At 36.8% G+C, this 19,969-nt stretch overlaps 1 protein-coding gene and 1 non-coding gene across 3 annotated transcripts in view; one reads left to right on the top strand and one right to left on the bottom strand.

Annotated features, from left to right (window-relative positions):
* Nucleotides 1-19,969, bottom strand: part of AHCYL2 (adenosylhomocysteinase like 2) — a 187,327-nt gene that overhangs the window by 123,874 nt on the left and 43,484 nt on the right. The window lies entirely within an intron of this gene.
* TRNAC-GCA lies at nt 9,535-9,606 on the top strand. Its single transcript has one exon. It is a non-coding gene; the product is annotated as a tRNA-Cys (tRNA).

Below are 19,969 nucleotides of genomic sequence, written 5' to 3'. Positions count from 1 at the left end.
CAAGGAAGAAATAGAAAATATGAACAAACTAATTACAAGTAATGACACTGAATTGATAATTAAAAAGAAAACAAATTCACAACTAACAAAAATCCAGGACCAGACAGCTTCATAGGTAAATTCTACTAAACATTTAGAAATAGTTAACACTATCCTTCTCAAATTATTCCCAATAATTGTAGAGGAAAGAATGCTTCTGAACTCCTTCTACAAGATCAGCATACCTTGATACCAAAACCAAAAATATCACAAAAAATAAAATCACAGGCCAATATCACTGATGAGCATAGATATAAAAATCCTCAACAAAATATTAGCAAACCAAATTCAACAACACATTAAAAGGGTCATACACTATGAAAAAACAAGGTAATGTTTCTCAATCCAGAAGTCAAGTTGTAAAGCTGTGTCCCAGACAACCTATTCATAATAATACTTAATCTTTTTATAAATAAATTAAATTCAAAATTTTCTCTATTAATGGCACTTTCATTCTCATATTACATTCAATTTTACTGAGAACGAGAGAAAGGTGTAACATATAGCCAGTCAGTAAGGAATTTTGCACAACCAACAGACTCTATTATATATATTATAGCCTTAGCTATAAAACTGCTGATTATTACAGTCCCTTTGAGTTATCTTCTCTTTCTCATGTATAAATTCATATTAATAGTATGATAGAAGCAAAGAGAGATGAAGAAACTAAGACAATTGCCTCTTCAGGGCTCAGGTAGAATGCTATGAACTTGTAAGTAACAAAACAAGTTATAATTACCTGAGCAAATGGAAAGTGAGGGCAAACAAATGTTATAAGTACTGTTACTCCTGGGGCTTCCCTGCTGGCTCAGAGGTTAAAGCGTCTGCCTCCAATGAGGGAGACCTGGGTTCGATCCCTGGGTCAGGAAGATCCCCTGGAGAAGGAAATGGCAATCCACTCCAGTATTCTTGCCTGGAGAATCCCATGGACGGAGAAGCCTAGTAGGTTACAGTCCACGAGGTCACAAAGAGTCGGACACGACTGAGCGACTTCACCTCACCTCACTGTTACTCCTAAAAATGTTTAAGATTTCCAAATTCCATAAATCTGACTTCTTATAAATAGAGAATAATAAGAACTTGTTCATGCTTATTTGCTTTAATATAAAGCAAATGAAATGATGACTTGGGGAAAAAATTAAGACTGACTTTGCTCAGTTGGTAAAGAATCTGCCTGCAATGCACGAGACCCCAGTTTGACTCCTGGATCAGGAAGATCTGTTGGAGAAGGGATAGGCTACCCACTGCAGTATTCCTGGGCTTTCCTTGTGGCTCAGCTGGTAAAGAATCCGCCTGCAATGTGGGAGACGTGGGTTTGATCCCTGGGTTGGGAAGATCCTCTGGAGAAGGGAAAGGCTACCAACTCTAGTATTCTGGCCTGAAGAATTCCATGGAATATGAAGTCCATGGGGTCACAAAGAGTAGGCCACGACTGAGTGACTTTCACTTTCACTTTCTAAGAATAAAGTTACATTAAAAAAAAAACTGGTTTAGCCATAATTATTTATCATTATAAAATGAGAGATTTGTGACACTAAATAATTTTACCATATGACCATAAAATTCTTTTATGAACATCCTCTCATTCTGCAATAGTCTGCAGTTAAGTCACTAGAGAGAAATGAACAGCCCAAGCTCTGGAGAAAGAATACACAATTTGAATCCTGGCTCTAATACTCACTAGTTGTATAACCCTGGGCAAGTTACTTAATTTCTATTCTTCGATTACTTCATCTAAAAATGGAGAGGATGATAATAATCCTATCTACTTAATATGGTTTTGGTAAGAACAGTGAAGGCCAGAGAAGCCTGGCGTGCTGCAGTCCTTGGAATTGCAAAGAGTCGGACACAACTTAATGACTGTACAACAACAAGAATAAATTATACATATTCTGTGCAAAAATGCTCAAACAAGTGCCTAGCAAATGGTCAGTACTTAGTCTTGCATTACTGTCCAGAAATATTTTTTTTAGAGTTTTGTAAAATAAAAGGATAAACCGAGGGGGAATGTGTGCTTGATGAGGATCTAAATCTTTGCCATTTATATTAAGGGAGGAAAGAACGGATGGGGCAGGAGTGGGGAGGGTACTTTTTAAATTTTATTTATCTTATAGCAAGAGAAGTGAAAGATTATGATTTATTCCTTTGAGCAAAAACTCAATGAAAAGACTCACTGGAAATAATGGAGTAAACAATTCAATGTCTTCTAACAATCAGAAATTAAATAGCATTTACTTTTTTAAAAATGCCTTTTTCTTTTACATTCACCCAGAATATTTTTCACTGTTATATTAGCTTTTCTCAGATCAAGCAGAGAAACCATATTTGACATTGTCCTCAGTCATGTCTCTAAACTGAACTCCTATTTTAAAATGCTGCTCAGAACATTCATTCATTCATTTAAATTGAAAGCCATGTGCTAGTTACCATGGTCACAAGGATAACTAAGAAATGCCCTCATCTTCAAGTTTAGTCTATTTAGCAAATATGTAAAATTACTAGAAAAGGAATAATGTGTAATTATGACAGCAAGGGATTGAAATACATTTTTAAAAAGTTTAAATCCAGGCATTCATGATACCAAAACCAAACCAAACCAAACCAAAACTAACTGGTCACATCTGGCAAATGCTAGTGAACCAATTTCTTATTCTGAAAATAGGTGAATAAAAGAAAGAATCAAGCATTCATCCTGACTTTCTTACATGAACTATATAGACCACTGGGTAATCAAATAGTAGATAAGGGAAAGTTTCTTGTTCTAGAAGTATTCCATCTAATAAATACAGAATAATAGATTAGAGAATATCACCATTCGCTATTAATGATTTAATGGATCTAAGCAAAGATCATTAATAGCTACTGACATCACAAAAAGAGAGAGAGTACCTTCTGACGGAAGTACTTAACCACTCATGAACAAGTCTGAGCAAAGTTCTAAATTTAAGTACCAATTTACAGGAAATGCAGAGGGGAAAGGAACACGCTAAAAGTACCACAGAGATGCAATCAACAAAATTCAGACTCAAGGAAACTCTACAAGACATATGACTCAGAAAGCTCTTGTTTTTCAACAAATAAAAATTATAAAGAAAAGAGAAAGAAACAGACTTAAAAAGTCTTAAAACAGTCTTAAAAAGATGAACCAACTACTGTACTGTACAACTTTATTTGCATCTCAGTTCAAACACACTGGGGAAAGAGTATGTATATATGATACAATCACGGAAATGCAAAACTCTCACTGGGCTCTGATGCTATTAAAGAAATATTGTTAAATGTTTAAGTGTGATAATGGAATTATGGTTATTTATTCAAAGTCTTTATCTTTTAGAAGTATATATATGTGGAAATGTTTATAGATGATATTACAAAATGTCTAGAATTGCATCCAATAACCTAGGTAGGAGAGTAGAGTGGGTAGAGACAGTACCGAGTGAGTGATACGGTACATAGTATACATTGTGCACTATAAAAAAATTTTTTAAAGAAACAGTAAAGATCAAAATAACGAGAGAGAGAAACTGCATGTAAAGCACTTGGTCTGTACATCACAAGTACTACTTGTAATTATTACAATGCTCAAGGATTGGATTAGATGACCTCTTGGGTACTTTTCAATTCTGAAAGTTTAAACTCCTATGACTAGATTATTTTCAAAGGTCATTCTTATCTCTCAAATTCTTCCGTGCATCCCCAGGGTTATGGCTCAATTTTCTTCTGCCATTGGTTAACAATAGCACACAAAAACACTGAACAATAACTACTTTTAAAAAGCACATGAACTGGGACTGATTCCCAGTTCAGTGCTTGGAGGTTTTGGCTACACCACCCACTTAAGTTCTAGAGTCTGGATGTTATACCGCTTAATTAGTAGGTTAAACAGCCAGTTCTGATTAAAAACATGGAAAGTTTTGCTTTATCCAATGGTGATAACGTCTGTGCTTCTTTTTTCCTACAAACTGTCTGGTAAGAGTGGTTTAGAACCTGATGGAGATAGCAAGGCACTTTCAGGAGATGCCTGAGTTCAAAAGTATTTTGGTGATAATACTAAGATGATATTTCCCTTTTTTACCCTCATCATCTCATAGGTGTTTAGTGGAATTTTCCAGATGATACACAACATGTGGAAACACACCAGATCAAATTCAAAAGGAGATATACAATTCAAGCTATTTTTAATGAAGTCAGATATCAAATAGATTTGCCAAAATATTAAACAGTGCCTTTCTTCCCATTAAATGTTTTCATGTTTTGGAAAATATAGTCATTTTGCATGAAAATGTTATTTATGCTAACATGTATGATTATTTCTAAAATATATAAAAGTGTTTAAATTTCTCAGTTTTAAATACATAGTAACATGATATATTTATTATTAAATAAATAAAACAAATTTAAATTCTCAGTTTTAATTCCTAACACAGTACATACTGATAGATATAAAAACTTACACAAAAGCTCTTTGGGATCCTCATGTTTTTGGTCCTGAGACCAAGAAGTTTGAGAACTACTGCAATAGAACACACAGAACTCTGATCATGTCTACAACTATACCATCTTACATTACATGTTCAGTTCAGTTCAGTCACTCAGTCATGTCCGACTTTTTGTGACCCCATGGACTGCAGCACATCAGGCTTCCCTGTCTTTCATCAACTCCCAGAGCTTGCTCAAACTCATGTCCATAGAGTTGGTGATGCCATCCAGTCACCTCATCTTCTGTCGTCCCCTTCTCCTCCCACTTTCAATCTTTCCCAGCATCAGGGTCTTTTCAAATGAGTCAGCTCTTCGCATCAGGTGGCCGAAGGATTGGAGTTTCAGCTTCAGTATAGTCCTTCCAATGAATATTCAGGGCTGATTTCCTTTAGGATGGATTGGCTGGATCTCCTTGCAGTCCAAGGGACTCTTAAGAGTCTTCTCCAACACCACAGTTCAAAAGCATCAATTCTTTAGCACTCAGTTTTCTTTATAGTCCAACTCTCACATCCATACATGATTACTGGAAAAACTATAGCTTTGACTAGATGTACCTTTGTTGGCAAAGTAATGTCTCTGCTTTTTAATATGTGGTCTAGGTTGGTCATAACTTTTCTTCCAAGGAGCAAATGTCTTTTAATTTCATGGCTACAGTCACCATCTGCAGTGTTTTTGGAGCCCAAGAAAATTAAGTCTGTCACTGCTTCCACTGTTTCCCCTTGTATTTGCCATGAAGTGATGGGACCAGATGCCATGATCTTCGTTTTTTCAATGTTGAGTTTTAAGCCAACTTTTTCACTCTCCTCTTTCACCTATATCAAGAGGTTCTGTAGTTCCTCTTCACTTTTTGCCATAAGGGTGGTATCATCTGCGTATCTGAGGTTATTCATATTTCTCCCGGCAATCTTGATTCCAGCTTGTGCTTCATCCAGCCCGGCATTTCGCTTGATGTACTCTGCATATAAATTAAATAAGCAGGGTGACAACATGCAGCCTTGACGTACTCCTTTTCCAATTTGGAACCAGTCTGTTGTTCCATGTCCAGTTCTAACTGTTGCTTCTTGACCTGCATACCTCTCAGGAGGCAGGTAAGATGGTCTGGTATTCCCATCTCTTGAAGAATTTTCCAGTTTGTTGTGATCTACACAGTCAAAAGCTTTGGTGTAATCAATAAAGCAGAAGTAGATGTTTTTCTCGAATTCTCTTGCTTTTTCTATGATCCAGCGGATGTTGGCAATTTGATCCTCTGCCTTTTCTAAATCCAGCTAGAACATCTGGAAGTTCACAGTTCAACATTTTATGTTGCATAACCTCAATTTTTTCATTTTTACCCTAAAAGAACACTGCTCTAAAATTAGTTGATTTAATATACCTAAAATTTTAAATTCATGGGAGGGGGTGTCCTAGTTTAAAGAGAGAGGATTACTGCTCACAATTATAAAAAGAAATGAAGAATTTTAATCACATGGACACTACAAGGTCAGGAAGAACATTTCTCTTTGGAGAGAGATTAGCACTTAGTCCAAGGACCTAAATTCTTTCCTTTGTAATTTTTTTTCCTTTTCATTAAGACTTGCCAAAGTTAGAGTCCTCAATCCCAGTTCCCTGACACCATGGGAAGACTTTGGCAAAATAATCCTTCCTGGTCAGGGTAGAAAAGCTGGTCATTGCAGGACACAGAGAACTGTTCGTTTCTTTACCCAGTGAATTCTCCATTAGGCATCTCTAAGCAGTGAACTCTGCCTTATTCTAACAAAGTTTAATTCAGTTAAACAAACCTGGGTGAGCTCTTGAAGGAATGACTCAAAGAAACCGCAGATGGGAGAGAAAAAAAAGAATGCAACCTTAAACACAGCTGATGCTAGCTGTAAATACATACATATACACTTATAATATATCATAAGAAAGGCTGTATACATAAACATATCAAGGAGGACACAGACAGGAAAGAAAGGGAAGACTATAGCCTGAAACTGCTAATGCTGACTATAAATATATATGTACAAGTATACATATAAATTCAAACACCTAGAGCTGGCTGTCTCACCCTCTCATTCACCCTTAAGCAGCACTGGACTCCTCGATATCATGTCTTCTAATCTTTGATACTCCTAGGCATTTTAACTGAATTTCACCTTTATAAAAATACTGTGGGGCTTCCCTGGTATCCTCAGTGGTAAAGAGTTTGCCTGCCAAAGCAGGAGACATGGTTTCGATCCCTGATCTGGGAAGATCCCACATGCCATGGAGCAACTAAGCTCCTGCACCACAACTACTGAGCGTGTACGTTAGACCCCGGGAGCCACACTACTGAGGCCATGTGCCACAGCTATGGAAGGCTGTGTGCCCTAGAGCCTGTGCTGCACAATGAGAAGCCCACACATCACAACTAGAGAGCAGCCCCCACTGCCACAACTAGAGAAAAGCCTGTGAAGCAACGAAGACCCAGCACAACTAAAAAAATAAAAAATTGTGGAAGAAACAAGAAATTTGCCCACCTTCCTAGAGCTGTAATTCTATAAATTGATACAATAAAAACTGCACTATTCCTGTTTGAAAAAAAAATAAAATAAAATACCTTCAGAAACTAATGATGTTAATTTTCTTTTGTTTTTTTGTTTTGTTTATTTTGGTCCATGCCATGCAGCTTCTTGTGGGATCTTAGTCCCCCGACAAGAGACTGAACCCAGGCCCTCAGCAGTAAAAGCACCAAGTCCTAGTCACTGGACTGCTAGGGAATTCCCCGAAATGTCTATTTCTTGATATACTTTACTGCTATGGCAAAAATTTATTTTTAAAAAAATTTCCATTCCTACTCCTTGTCAATTAATCAACAATTGCATATGCAATATGGGGTGTAGGGGGAAGCAACAGTTAAAGTGGTAACCTAGAAGAGAATTCCTCACCCCCAGAAAGGTGAGAATCACACTGCTCCAGAACAACGACCCAAAGAGACATTCTAAGCTTTTTCTATCCCAACTAGAAGCTGAATTTTCCTATTCCTCACTTTTGTCAGATGACCCTACTTCCTCTCTGAGAAGACCGGCCAGCTCTCTCAACTCAACTTCAGAATCAGCCTCTGTTTTTCTTTCTTTTATTAGGTCCACCAACAGAATTTACATCTTTATCAATTCCCTTAAACTATTCAGCTAGAACACAGGAAATCTTGAAAATAAATTATTCACAGTAAAACAATAATCCAAATTAAATAATTCATTAACCAGGCTGAATTACTCCATTGTAGAAAAGTTTAAAGATATTTAAACAGCTTTAATATCTGGATCTCCATTTTGTTTTTTAAAGCCTCAGGATGTCTTTTTATTCTATTCCTGGGAGGTTTCTTTTCTAAGGTCACAAGATCAAATCAGACCAGATTAGTAAACTGGTTTCAAAGTAAAAAATGACCACCTGATGCTATTTGGAAGCTAATATGAAACAAGATAGTGATATGAGTTCAGGCCTCAGGGCCTGTAGTACAAGAAGTACTGCTCTATTCATAAAATCATAGAACATAATAAATCTCTTTGTTTTAAAAATAACCAGTGAATGCTAATAGAATCAAAGCAAAAGGAATTACCTGAAGAACACCCAAAATATAAAGCTTTAGCCTTCTGAAATGTTTGACAAATTAAAGTTTAACCCAAGTCTAGTAGTTTCTAATCACTACCTTACCTTTGCAAAAATATACTTGTTTGGCTTATATATTTATCACAAAACATTTTAAGTATATTAAGAGGTATAAAAAATAGAGGACTTCTATTTCCTGCCAATATGCGGTAACATGTAAAGGACTGACCTATCTGCCTCAAAGAACAAACAAAAGAACAAAAATATACCACGAAATGTTTTGAAGACACTGCTCATCACACAATGAACAAAGGACAGTGATGCCTGAGAGACAAGCAAGGTGAGTTCTAGGAATGCCTCAACTTACTTCCTTGAGACTTATTTTCAGGTCATAGTCAGGGAGCCCAGCAGACTAACTTAGTTGAGGAGATGAAGTCAAGACTTGGCAGGACAGAGTGCTGGAAAAGAGAGGGCTGTAGAAAGAGAATACTCTGGAGACAAGTGTTCAGAATCTCCTTAAGTGTTCAGAATCTCCTTAAGTATTCAGATGAGTGGAAAACCCCATAATTTATAGAGTACTGGGTAGAGAATAATTACCCTAGAGGGAAAACTGCTCTGGCTCTACCTAATAAATCTTAAAAGCAAGACCAGAAAGGATCAAACTATCAATAACTTAACTGTGATACAAAACAAAGATAAAGACTCAGTACTCAACAAGGTAAAATTCACATTTGGAACATAAGAAGGGGCTTCCCAGTGGTGCTAGTGGTAAAGAAAAGAATCTTCCTGCCAATGGAGGAGACACAAGAGACTTGGGTTTGAAACCTGGGCTGGGAAGATCCCTGGAAGAGAAAATGGCAACCCACTCCAGTATTCTTGCTGGGAAAATCCCATGGACAGAGGACCTTGGTGGGCTACAGCCCATGGGGTCACAAAAAGTCAGACACAACTGAGCACAGCATAGTGGAACCTGAGCAAGTTTGGTGGTGGTGGTGGTAGTTTAGTTGCTAAGTCACATCTAATTCTTGCAACCTCACGCTATAACCCGCCAGACTCCTCTGTCTATGGGATTTCCCAGGCAATACTGGAGTGGGTTGCCATTTCCTTCTCCAGGGCTAAGGAAGCTTACCAGACACGTAAAGAATCAGGAAGATATGACCTATACAATGAGAAAAATTGGGATTTCCTTGGCAGTTCAATGGTTAAGACTCTGCATTTCCACTGCAGGGGGCATGAGTTCAATCCCTGGTCTAGGAACTAAGATCTCTGCATGCAAAAAAAAAAGGGGGGGAGAAAAATCAATCAGCTGAAACCAGCACAGAAGTGACACAAATGTTAGAATTATTAATAGCAGACAAGGGGATTAAAACAGTTATTATACCTGTATCCTATACTCAAAAAAACTATGTAAAAATATAAGAGAGATTTTTTAAAGGTCTACATCAAACTTCCCTGGTGGCTCAGAGGATAAAGCATCTGCCTGCAATGCAGGAGACCCAGGTTCGATCCCTGGGTTGGGAAGATCCCCTGGAGAAGGAAATGGCAACCCACTCCAGTATTCTTGCCTGGAGAATCCCATGGAGGGAGGAGCCTGGTAGGCTACAGTCCATGGGGTCACAAAGAGTCGGACACGACTGAGCAACTTCACTTTCACTTTCACATCAAACTTCCAGTGATAGAAACTATGAGATGAAAAACTCACTGGATAGAATTAATGGAAGATGTGACAAAACCAAATTAAGAGATGCGTGAACTTGAAGACACAACAAAAGAAACTATCCAAATGAACCAGAGAGGAAAAAAGGGTGAAAAAGACCATCAGTGAGTGTAACCCTTTAAGCAGCTTACTATACATGTAATTTGAATTCCCTGAAGGAGATGGAAAAAAGACAGAAAAATATTTTAAAAACAATAATGGCCAAATTTTTCAAATTTGATAAAAACAATACATCTATAGGTCCAAGATGCTCAACGGACCCCAAGAATGAGAACACAAGGACAACTAAATCAGAAACATATTAATCAAATTGTCCAAACCACTGGTAAAAAACCAATCTTAAAAAGCAGTCAGAAAAAAAGAGAAACAAAGATAAGGATGGCAAAAGATTTCCCATCAGAAACAGTGCTAGTCAATAGTGAAGAAACAGCTTTAAAGGAAAAAAACTGTCAACCTTCAATTCCATAGTCAGCAAAAAATATATTTCAAAAATGAAGGTGAAATAAAAACATTTTCTGCTATACAAAAGAATTATTTAACAGTAGGGCACACGAGAAGAAATATTAAAATATACCCTTTAAGTAGAAAGACTATTCCAGATGAAAATTTCAATCTGCACAAAGAAATGAAGGGTATCAGAAAGAATAACACATGGATATTTTATGAATTTTTTTCTTATTATTTAGATCTCTTTCTAAGATAGTTTATTATTGATATAAAAATAAATCATAAGAAGGCATAGGGTTCATAAGGAGAAAATCTATGACAAAAACTGCATAAAGGCTGAGAGGGAAGAAAGGGGAGTTTATCTTCTATTGTATAAGAACCATTGTAAACTTTAACTTTTTTAGTTTGTTGTAAACTTTTTATACTGTAAGGGAGAACACAAGGAAAATATCATTTAAAGACAAACTGTGATGAGATGAAGACGTATACTATAAGTCAAATTTTAAACAACTATTACAACAAAAAAAGAATGATAAAAATAAATAATGCAAAATATGACAGAAAGAAAAAAATGGAACTAGAACAGATGAGACATATAGAAAACAAACAGCAAGATAGTAGGTTTACATCTAACCATATCAAAAATGAGTTTAAACATAAGTGATTCAAAAAAATCAACCAAAAAACAGACTGTCTGGATAAATGTATATGGACAGCTGAGTTCCTTTGTTGTTCACCTGAAACTATCACAACATTGTTAATCAGCTGTACCCCAGTACAAAATAAAAAGTTAAAAAAAAAAGCCAAAAAAACACTGTCAAATGAATTAAAGCAAATCCAACTATATGCTATATACACTTACTGTGCTTCAGTTCAGTTCAGTCGCTCAGTCATGTCCGACTCTGTGACCCCATGAATCGCAGCACACCAGGCCTCCCTGTCCATCACCAACTCCCAGAGTTCACTCAGACTCACGTCCATCGAGTCAGTGATGCCATCCAGCCATCTCATCCTCTGTCGTCCCCTTCTCCTCCTGCCCCCAATCCCTCCCAGCATCAGGTTCTTTTCCAATTAGTCAACTCTTCGCATGAGGTGGCCAAAGTACTGGAGTTTCAGCTTTAGCATCATTCCTTCAAGGAAATCCCAGGGTTGATCTCCTTCAGAATGGACTGGTTGGATCTCCTTGCAGTCCAAGGGACTCTCAAGAGTCTTCTCCAACACCACAGCTCAAAAGCATCAATTCTTCGGCACTCAGCCTTCTTCACAGTCCAACTCTCACATCCATACATGACTACTGGAAAAACCATAGCCTTGACTAGACGGACCTTAGTTGGCAAAGTAATGTCTCTGCTTTTGAATATACTATCTAGGTTGGTCATAACTTTCCTTCCAAGGAGTAAGCGTCTTTTAATTTCATGGCTGCAATCCCCATCTGCAGTGATTTTCGAGCCCCCCAAAATGAAGTCTGACACTGTTTCCACTGTTTCCCCATCTATTTCCCATGAAGTGATGGGACGAGATGCCATGATCTTCGTTTTCTGAATGTTGAGCTTTAAGCCAACTTTTTCACTCTCCACTTTCACTTTCATCAAGAGGCTTTTTAGTTCCTCTTCACTTTCTGCCGTAAGGGTGGTGTCATCTGCATATCTGAGGTTATTGATATTTCTCCCGGCAATCTTGATTCCAGCTTGGGTTTCTTCCAGTCCAGCGTTTCTCATGATGTACTCTGCATATAAGTTAAATAAGCAGGGTGACAATATACAGCCTTGACATACTCCTTTTCCTATTTGGAACCAGTCTGTTGTTCCATGTGTCCAGTTCTAACTGTTGCTTTCTGACCTGCATACAGATTTCTCAAGAGGCAGGTCAGGTGGTCTGGTATTCCCATCTCTTTCAGGATTTTCCACAGTTTCTTGTGATCCACACAGTCCAAGGCTTTGGCATAGTCAATAAAGCAGAAATAGATGTTTTTCTAAAACTCTCTTGCTTTTTCCATGATCCAGTGGATGTTGGCAATTTGATCTCTGGTTCCTCTGCCTTTTCTAAAATCAGCTTGAACATCAGGGAGTTCACGGTTCATGTATTGCTGAAGCCTGGCTTGGAGAATTTTGAGCATTACTTTACTAGCAGGTGAGATGAGTGCAATTGTGTGGTAGTTTGAGCATTCTTTGGCATTGCCTTTCTTTGGAATTGGAAAGAAAACGGACCTTTTCCAGTCCTGTGGCCCCTGCTGAGTTTTCCAAATTTGTTGGCATATTGAGTGCAGCACTTTCACAGCATCATCTTTCAGGATTTGAAACAGCTCAACTGGAATTCCATCAGCTCCACTAGCTTTGTTCATAGTGATGCTTTCTAAGGTCCACTTGACTTCACATTCCAGGATGTCTGGCTCTAGATTAGAGATCACACCATCATGATTATCTGGGTCGTGAAGATCCTTTTTGTATAGTTTTTCTGTGTATTCTTGCCACCTCTTCTTAATATCTTCTGCTTCTGTTAAGTCCATACCATTTCTGTCCTTTATCAAGCCCATCTTTGCATGAAATGTTCCCTTGGTATCTCTAATTTTCTTGAAGAGATCTCTAGTCTTTCCCATTCTGTTCTTTTCCTCTATTTCTTTGCACTGATCGCTGAAGAAGGCTTAGTCACTCAGAACTGTCCAACTCTTTGCAACCCCGTGGACTGTAGACTGCCAGGAACTGTCCAACTCTTTGTGACCCCGTGGACTGTAGCCTGCCAGGCTACTTTCTCCATGGGGATTCTCCAGGCAAGAATACTGGAGTGGAAAGCCTATCCGTTCTCCAGGGGATCTTCTGACCCAGGAATCGAGCTGGGGTCTCCTGCATTGCAGGTGAGCTATCAGGGAAGCCCCATATACAGTTAGAATGGCTAAAAATAAAGATTTCTGATACCAAATGTTGACAAGGATGTGGAGGAACTCAAACCACTGCCAATGAGACTATAAAATGGCAAAGCCACTCTGCAGTTTCTTAAACATACACTAATATGATCCAACTATTCCACTCCTAGATATTTATTTAACAAAGAGAAATGAAAGCATATGTCTATAAACACTTCTACACAGATGTTCACAGAAGCATTATTTATAATCACCCCAAGCTGCAAATATCCCAAGTGTCGGTCAACAAGTGAAAAACAAAGCTAAAGCTTTTCTAGCCATACAATGGAATACTACTAAGCAATAAAAAGGAACGAGTCTCTGACCACTAACAATATGAATAAATCTCAAAACAATAATGCTAAGTGAATGAAGTATAATATCCCCCACCCTCACAAAAGAGTGTATATTGTATGGTTACATTTAATAAAATTCTAGAAAATGCAAACTTATCTGTTATAAAGCAGATCACTGACTGCCTAGGTGAGGTAGTAGGAAGGAGCAGAAGACTTGAGAAGTGATATATTCTTTAACTTAATATATACTCTTTAACTTAATTGTGATAACAGTTTCATGGTTGAATACCAATGTCAAAACTTTCCAAGCTGTATACTTTTTAAATATGTTCAGTTTATTATTTGTCAATTATACTTCTATAAAACTATAAAAAATTTCATATGTGTCTCTTTTCTAGTAGGTAGATATTTATTTATAATTCAATATGTCTAATGAATATAGATTTATTCAGGTTTTTATTTCTTCCAGAGTCAGTTTTGATAAGTTAGTTTTATTTCTAATTTCTATTATTATTTCTTCTTTGATATGAGTTATTCAAGGCATGCATTTAAATTTCCAAATAAAGTTACTTTGATCATCTTTTGGTTTAATTTCAATAGCAATTGGAATAAGAGAACATAGTCTGCATAATACCATTCACTGGTTTTGTTGAGACTTACTTTACAAATTCAGTATGTGTTCAGTTTTTTTTAAAGTTACTTAAAAAGAAAGTATATTTTCATGTATTAGATGCAGGGCTCTGTAGAGGCCAACCAAATCTAACTTGTTGTTCTTCAACTCTTCTCAAATTTGTCAGTTTGACCAATTATTGAAAAAGATGTTCTTTATAGATCCATATTTTTCTTATAATTTCTATAATTTTCTTCCTATATTCATTCTTTCTATATATTTAATATTCTATCTCTATTCTACCTATATAAAATTTGAGGCCATACTATTGAATGCATACTGATTTGGAGTTAGAATAGCCTCCTTATAATATTTTATGAGGATTTTTAACTATAATAATAATTTTTACCTTCAAGTTAACTTTGCCTACTATTACCTTGCTGTACTAGCTTTCTCTTAGAAAATGTTTTTCCATACCTTTACTTCCAATCTCTCTGATTCCTTATATTTTATTAAGTATGCCTCCTATAAACTGCATAGAGATTTTCTATTTATTCTCACAATGTTTCAATCATCTATTACTGCATTAAAAAAAGAAAAAAACTACTCCCAAACAATGGTAAATGATGATTATTTATTATGATTCTGTAGGCCAGAAATTCTAATAGGGCACAGCAGAGACAAAGTATCTCTGATCCACAATGTCTGGAACCTCAGATGGGATGGATGACTTGAATGCATGAAGATGGCTGGGATGTCTCAAGAGGAGCTATTTGGCTGGGACCTCGGTTCTTCTCTCCAGGTGATGTTTGCTAGGGCTGGACTGTCCAATATGATTCCTTCACACACTCACATGACTGACAGTTGATGCTGGTGGTAGCTCACTGGGGCTATCAACCAGCGCCTACACATGTCCTCTCCATTTGACCTGGGCTTCTCATAGCATGGTGGCTGGTTCTGAGAGCAAGTATTCCAAGAGGCATACAAAGGCAGAAGCTGCTCGCCTTCTTATGACCTAATCTTGGACGTCCCATTCAATTGGTCACACAAGCCACTAGGCCATTCCAGATTCAAAAGGAGGAGAGAAATAGACTTCACCTCTGAATGGCAAGAAGGGAAGAGACTGATGACAGCCACTTTGGAGACAAAGTTACCACAAACCACCCTCTGGCCCCAACAAATCCCTCCCACATGCAAAATACACTCACCCTCTCCTAAGACCTCCAAAAGTCTCATCTGATTATGGCATCAGCTTGATGTCCAGAATCTTGATATCTAATTCAGGTCCAGGTGTGATTGAGGTTCCTCAGATGCAGTTCCTCAGGTACAGCTACTGGAGTATTATTCCTCTTGATCTGAATAAAGAGACAAATTATCTGCTCCCACACACCCAACATATAATCGCACAATAGTGAGACTGACTTAGTAAAACCACAACAGACACTCTCATTCAAAATATGAAGAAGAAACAGGAGATATATAGCAGTTATTTTTTTTCCACAGCAATTGTGAAATTTAATCAAATATCACCAGTTTCTTTGTTACAGCCCAGCCTTATTTCCTGAGAGTGATTCTTCAAAATTTGGCTCCACTCTGAGTCATCCTTCCTTTTACATAAGTGATGGTTAATATCTACAGTGGAGTAGCCTTCTGAGCCTGCTTCCTGCCTGTAGATGGTTGGGAAGTTCAAAGGCCTATTTTCATTTTTTACTGTCTCTGCTCCTTTTACTTCATGCTGAAGTTGCTATAATCTGTACATACAGTCTATTAAAAACCCTTGCAGATTTCCTATGACTCTTATAGGGAGTTCACTTCAATAGACAGAGCTATACTCATTTTCTCTATTTTAATTTTTATGTGAGGCTACTGTAAGAAAATACACTTAAAATTCTTAGAAGCCCTACTGTCTAATAAGGAGAATCTAGGATGTATTCCCTTTAGATCTTTAGACTTTTTTTTTTCCGTAGCTGAAAAGTTCTACGAGGCACTGCCTTAAATCTTCCAGAAGTCTTATTAACAAAGGGATTTACAGTTGTATCCTTGAGATCTTCACTTTGAGGTGATGTTTTAATGGCATCATATTTAACTTCATCTTTGCTCTGAAGCCATTTCTTTAGAAATCATTGGCTATCTGGAGCAACCAGGGATGAGAAAAAGTTTTATTTCCTAACGTAACAACAGAGCTTGGGTTAGAAATATTTTCCCTCTAAGTTCTGCTTGAAAACTGAATAGTTCATTTTTTAGCTCATTCATCTCTGTATTTTCACCTTATCATGAGAAGTTAGGTAACACTTTTCAACCTTCTGTCTAGAAAACTTCTTAGATAAAATGAATATATTAAATACATTTTCTATCTTTCATGCGCCCACATGTCAATATTAATAAACCTTGTACCACCATCACCACATAACAAAGTTTCCTTTTTATCCAGCCTCTATTAATACATTTTTGTTTTTAAAAACTTCACCAACAGTCTCCTCAAGGTCCCTCCAGCCTCTGTCCACTGCCAAGTCCCAAAGCCAATCCATATTTTAGATTATAACAGCACTTCACTTCTAGGTACCAAATTCTATTTCAATTATCTATTGTTATAAACAAACTACCCCAAAGTCTACTGGCATAGAACTACAACCATTTTATTATGTTCATAATTCCGAGGGTCAGGAATTCAGACAAGGTACAGTAGGAAAGGCTTATGTCTGCTCTGTGACCTCTGGAACCTCAGGTAGGGTGACTCTAATGGCTGATGATGATGACTAGACTAGGTCCATATGCCTGGCATCCGGGTTTTTCTCCATATGATGTCTGCTGGGTCTAGAATATCCAAGATGATTCCTTAACTCACTTACATGGCTAGCAGTTGATGCTGGCAGTTGGCTGGGAACTCATTTGGGCCTCTCCATCTGGCTTGGGCTTCTAACAGCATGACAGCTAGGTCCCCAGAATGAATATTCCATGGGAGAACACTCAAAAAAAGAATGTTCAAAAAGGCTAGATAGAAGCAGCAAAGTTTCTCATGTCCTAGCCCTGAAAGTCCCAGGATGTCACTTCTGGCATATTCTATTGCTTAAGCAAGTCACAAAAGCCAGCCCAGATTCAAGATGAATGGAGGAAGAAACCCCACCTGTAGGTGGGAGGATGGTACACATGTCAACCATCTTGGAAACATGATAGAACAGACAATCTGTCTTTCAACTGGTAAGTGTAATTCATATACTTTAGTATGATTACTGATGCATTTGAACTTATTTCTACCACCTTTTACTGTGCTTTTAATTTATCCTATCTTTTCTATGATATTTATCACATTTTTGATTCCTGCTTTCTTTTTGATTGAACAAGTATACAAATCATAAGCTCAATAAATTATCACAAGTGAGACAATCATGTAACAACCACCAAGGTAAAAAAATGTAATGTTATTGGCCCTCCAGAAATCTCCCTCTTGCCCCCTCCCTAATCACTAACCCCTCCCTCTTCCTCAAAGATTGAGTCATGACTTCTAATATATGTTAGGGTTTTTAGCTGTATATAAATAAAATCATATAGTATGTACTCTTTGTCTGGCTTCCCTCATTCAGCATTATCATTATTCACACATGATCTTATACATGCCAGCAATTTATTCATTTCCATTGCTTTACAGTATTCCATTGCATGAATATACAATCTATCCATTCTACCATTGACATTGTCCACTGAGTTCTAAATTTCAACAACTATATTTTTTAAAGTTCCACTTTTCAAAAAAAAAAAAAATCTGTAGGACACCTTTAGCTGTGGGAATCCTGTGTGGCCTACACTGAAGATATTCCTATAGAGAAGTTTTATATTTGCTTCATCCTGATATCATGGGACCATCACTAATTTAGGACTACTTTATACATTAATTTCTCAGCTTTGGGTTCCCCAAACTGTAGAGAAAAAGGGACACTCTTAAACCAAGGTTACAACAGAAGTTCATGGTAACAAATTCTCAGAGCTCACACAGTGTGGATGAACTTCCTTGACATCTATATCACTGGAGAAGATTTTTTTTTCATATCAACTTTTCAACAATATGGCAAACTTTTGAGGAACTAGCTTTACAGAGGGAAGTAGCAAAGTCCTTTTTTCCTATATGGCCGTTAAAACTGAAACCTTTTATTTACCTAGGGCAGCCATAACTTTAGCGTATGTACCTACAACTTCGGTTTTAAATACCCTCTTCACTTTTCCCACTGAGGTTTTTCTTTCTTTTTTTTTTTTTTTTCACAAGCTCAGCTACTGGATTTAAAATAACATTTATTAAATTCTATCTGGCACTTGACTAGTGTTGTCTTCTGTCACATGTAAAACATATGACAGGGAAAACAAAAAACAAAGGCAACAGGAAGCAAAATTCAAAAAGATAAAAAAGAAAAAAAAAACCTGCCTTTTATCACAAACAGGACAGAGCATTCACAGATCCAAGGTTATTTGCACTAAGAAGATTCTAACTAAAGGAATATAGGAAAAAATAAATAAATAAATAAACTAAAGGAATGTATGTACATACTATCCTATCCAAATCTCTTTGTGCTCTAGTGGTTAATGGAAGAGGACATCATTCAAGCAGGTATACCAAGGCAGTTCTAGACACAACTGACATTACATTTGGAAGGCAGAATCCTTTAATCAGGGTAATCCAGATTATACACTGAGGAAAGGTCTAAGGGAAATGAAAAATGAACTGTTAAGCTATACCCAGCAGTCTCCTAATGAGATTCATCTTCTTTTCAGTAAACCACTGACTTCTACTAAGTACTGAATAATTTATTCTTCAGGAATAAAGAGGATCTGAGTAAAGTACTTTTCATCAGTAGTGTAAGTAAAAACACTATTCAGCTAGAAAGTGAGTAGTCAGGGGAGAAAACGGAAATAAGCAACAGTAAATGAAATTCATATACTAGGACAATTATCCACAAAATATATGTTTTAATATCCATAAAAAATCCATGTAATCTACAAATTATTTATTTGCTATATACAATGTACAAAGCATTGTATTAAATGACAGAATACAAATATAATTAAGAATCAAGCAATTTATCACATAAGATAGAGCTATAAATATCATAAACTTTAAAGTGACCTCTAATATGGGACACAAAAGAAATCATTTAGGAAGGGAAAAACTTTAAAAATTAAGAAGTCTACTTATATTGTAAGTATACTACATATTCTAAGTATTTCACTTATATGAAATGTCCAGAACTGGAAAATCTATAGACATAGAAAATAGATTAACGGTTGCCTGGAGATGGCATGGTGGTGTAGCGGGAGGAGTAGGGAATAACTACTCTGAGGTTTCTTTTGGGGATACAGAAAATATTCTAAAAGTAGACTATGGTGATTGGTCACACAACTCTGTAAATAAACAAAAGCACTCAACTGTATACTTTAAGTGAATGAACTTCATAGTATAAAATTTTACTTCAATAAAGTTATTAAAAAGGAGGGGTCTATTTATATCCCCAAAGCTAGAGCATCCTACTAAAAGAGAAACTCAGAACATGAAGCCATATTCAAGCTCCTTTTTATGTTTGTTCTATTTAAACAAATGAAAGACTGAAGCCCAGCATTAACGTTGTCTCTAAAGAAGCATGAATTCTACCAAAACTCCCTAATGCCTCCTTCAAAATTATACCATTTTCCCTCCTTTAGCATAAAGAGCTTCCCAGACCAGGGATAGAACCTGAACCTATGCAGTGGAAGCACAGAATCTTATCCACTGGACTGTCTGGGAAGTCCCTAAAGTTATAGTTTTTTTTAATATATAGATCTTTCTATCTGGTTATATCATAAATACTCTGGTCAAGCTGAATTTCTTTAGGGTCAAGCTGATGAAAACAAGATCCTCAAGATAGCATAGAGATTTAAAAATCATCCCACAA

The sequence above is a fragment of the Oryx dammah genome, unplaced genomic scaffold (genome assembly GCF_014754425.2).
Source record: "Oryx dammah isolate SB20612 unplaced genomic scaffold, SCBI_Odam_1.1 HiC_scaffold_18, whole genome shotgun sequence".
In the NCBI taxonomy this organism is placed as follows: domain Eukaryota; kingdom Metazoa; phylum Chordata; class Mammalia; order Artiodactyla; family Bovidae; genus Oryx; species Oryx dammah.
Note: the sequence above shows the minus strand (reverse complement) of the source record. Positions and strands in the feature narration are given on the sequence as shown.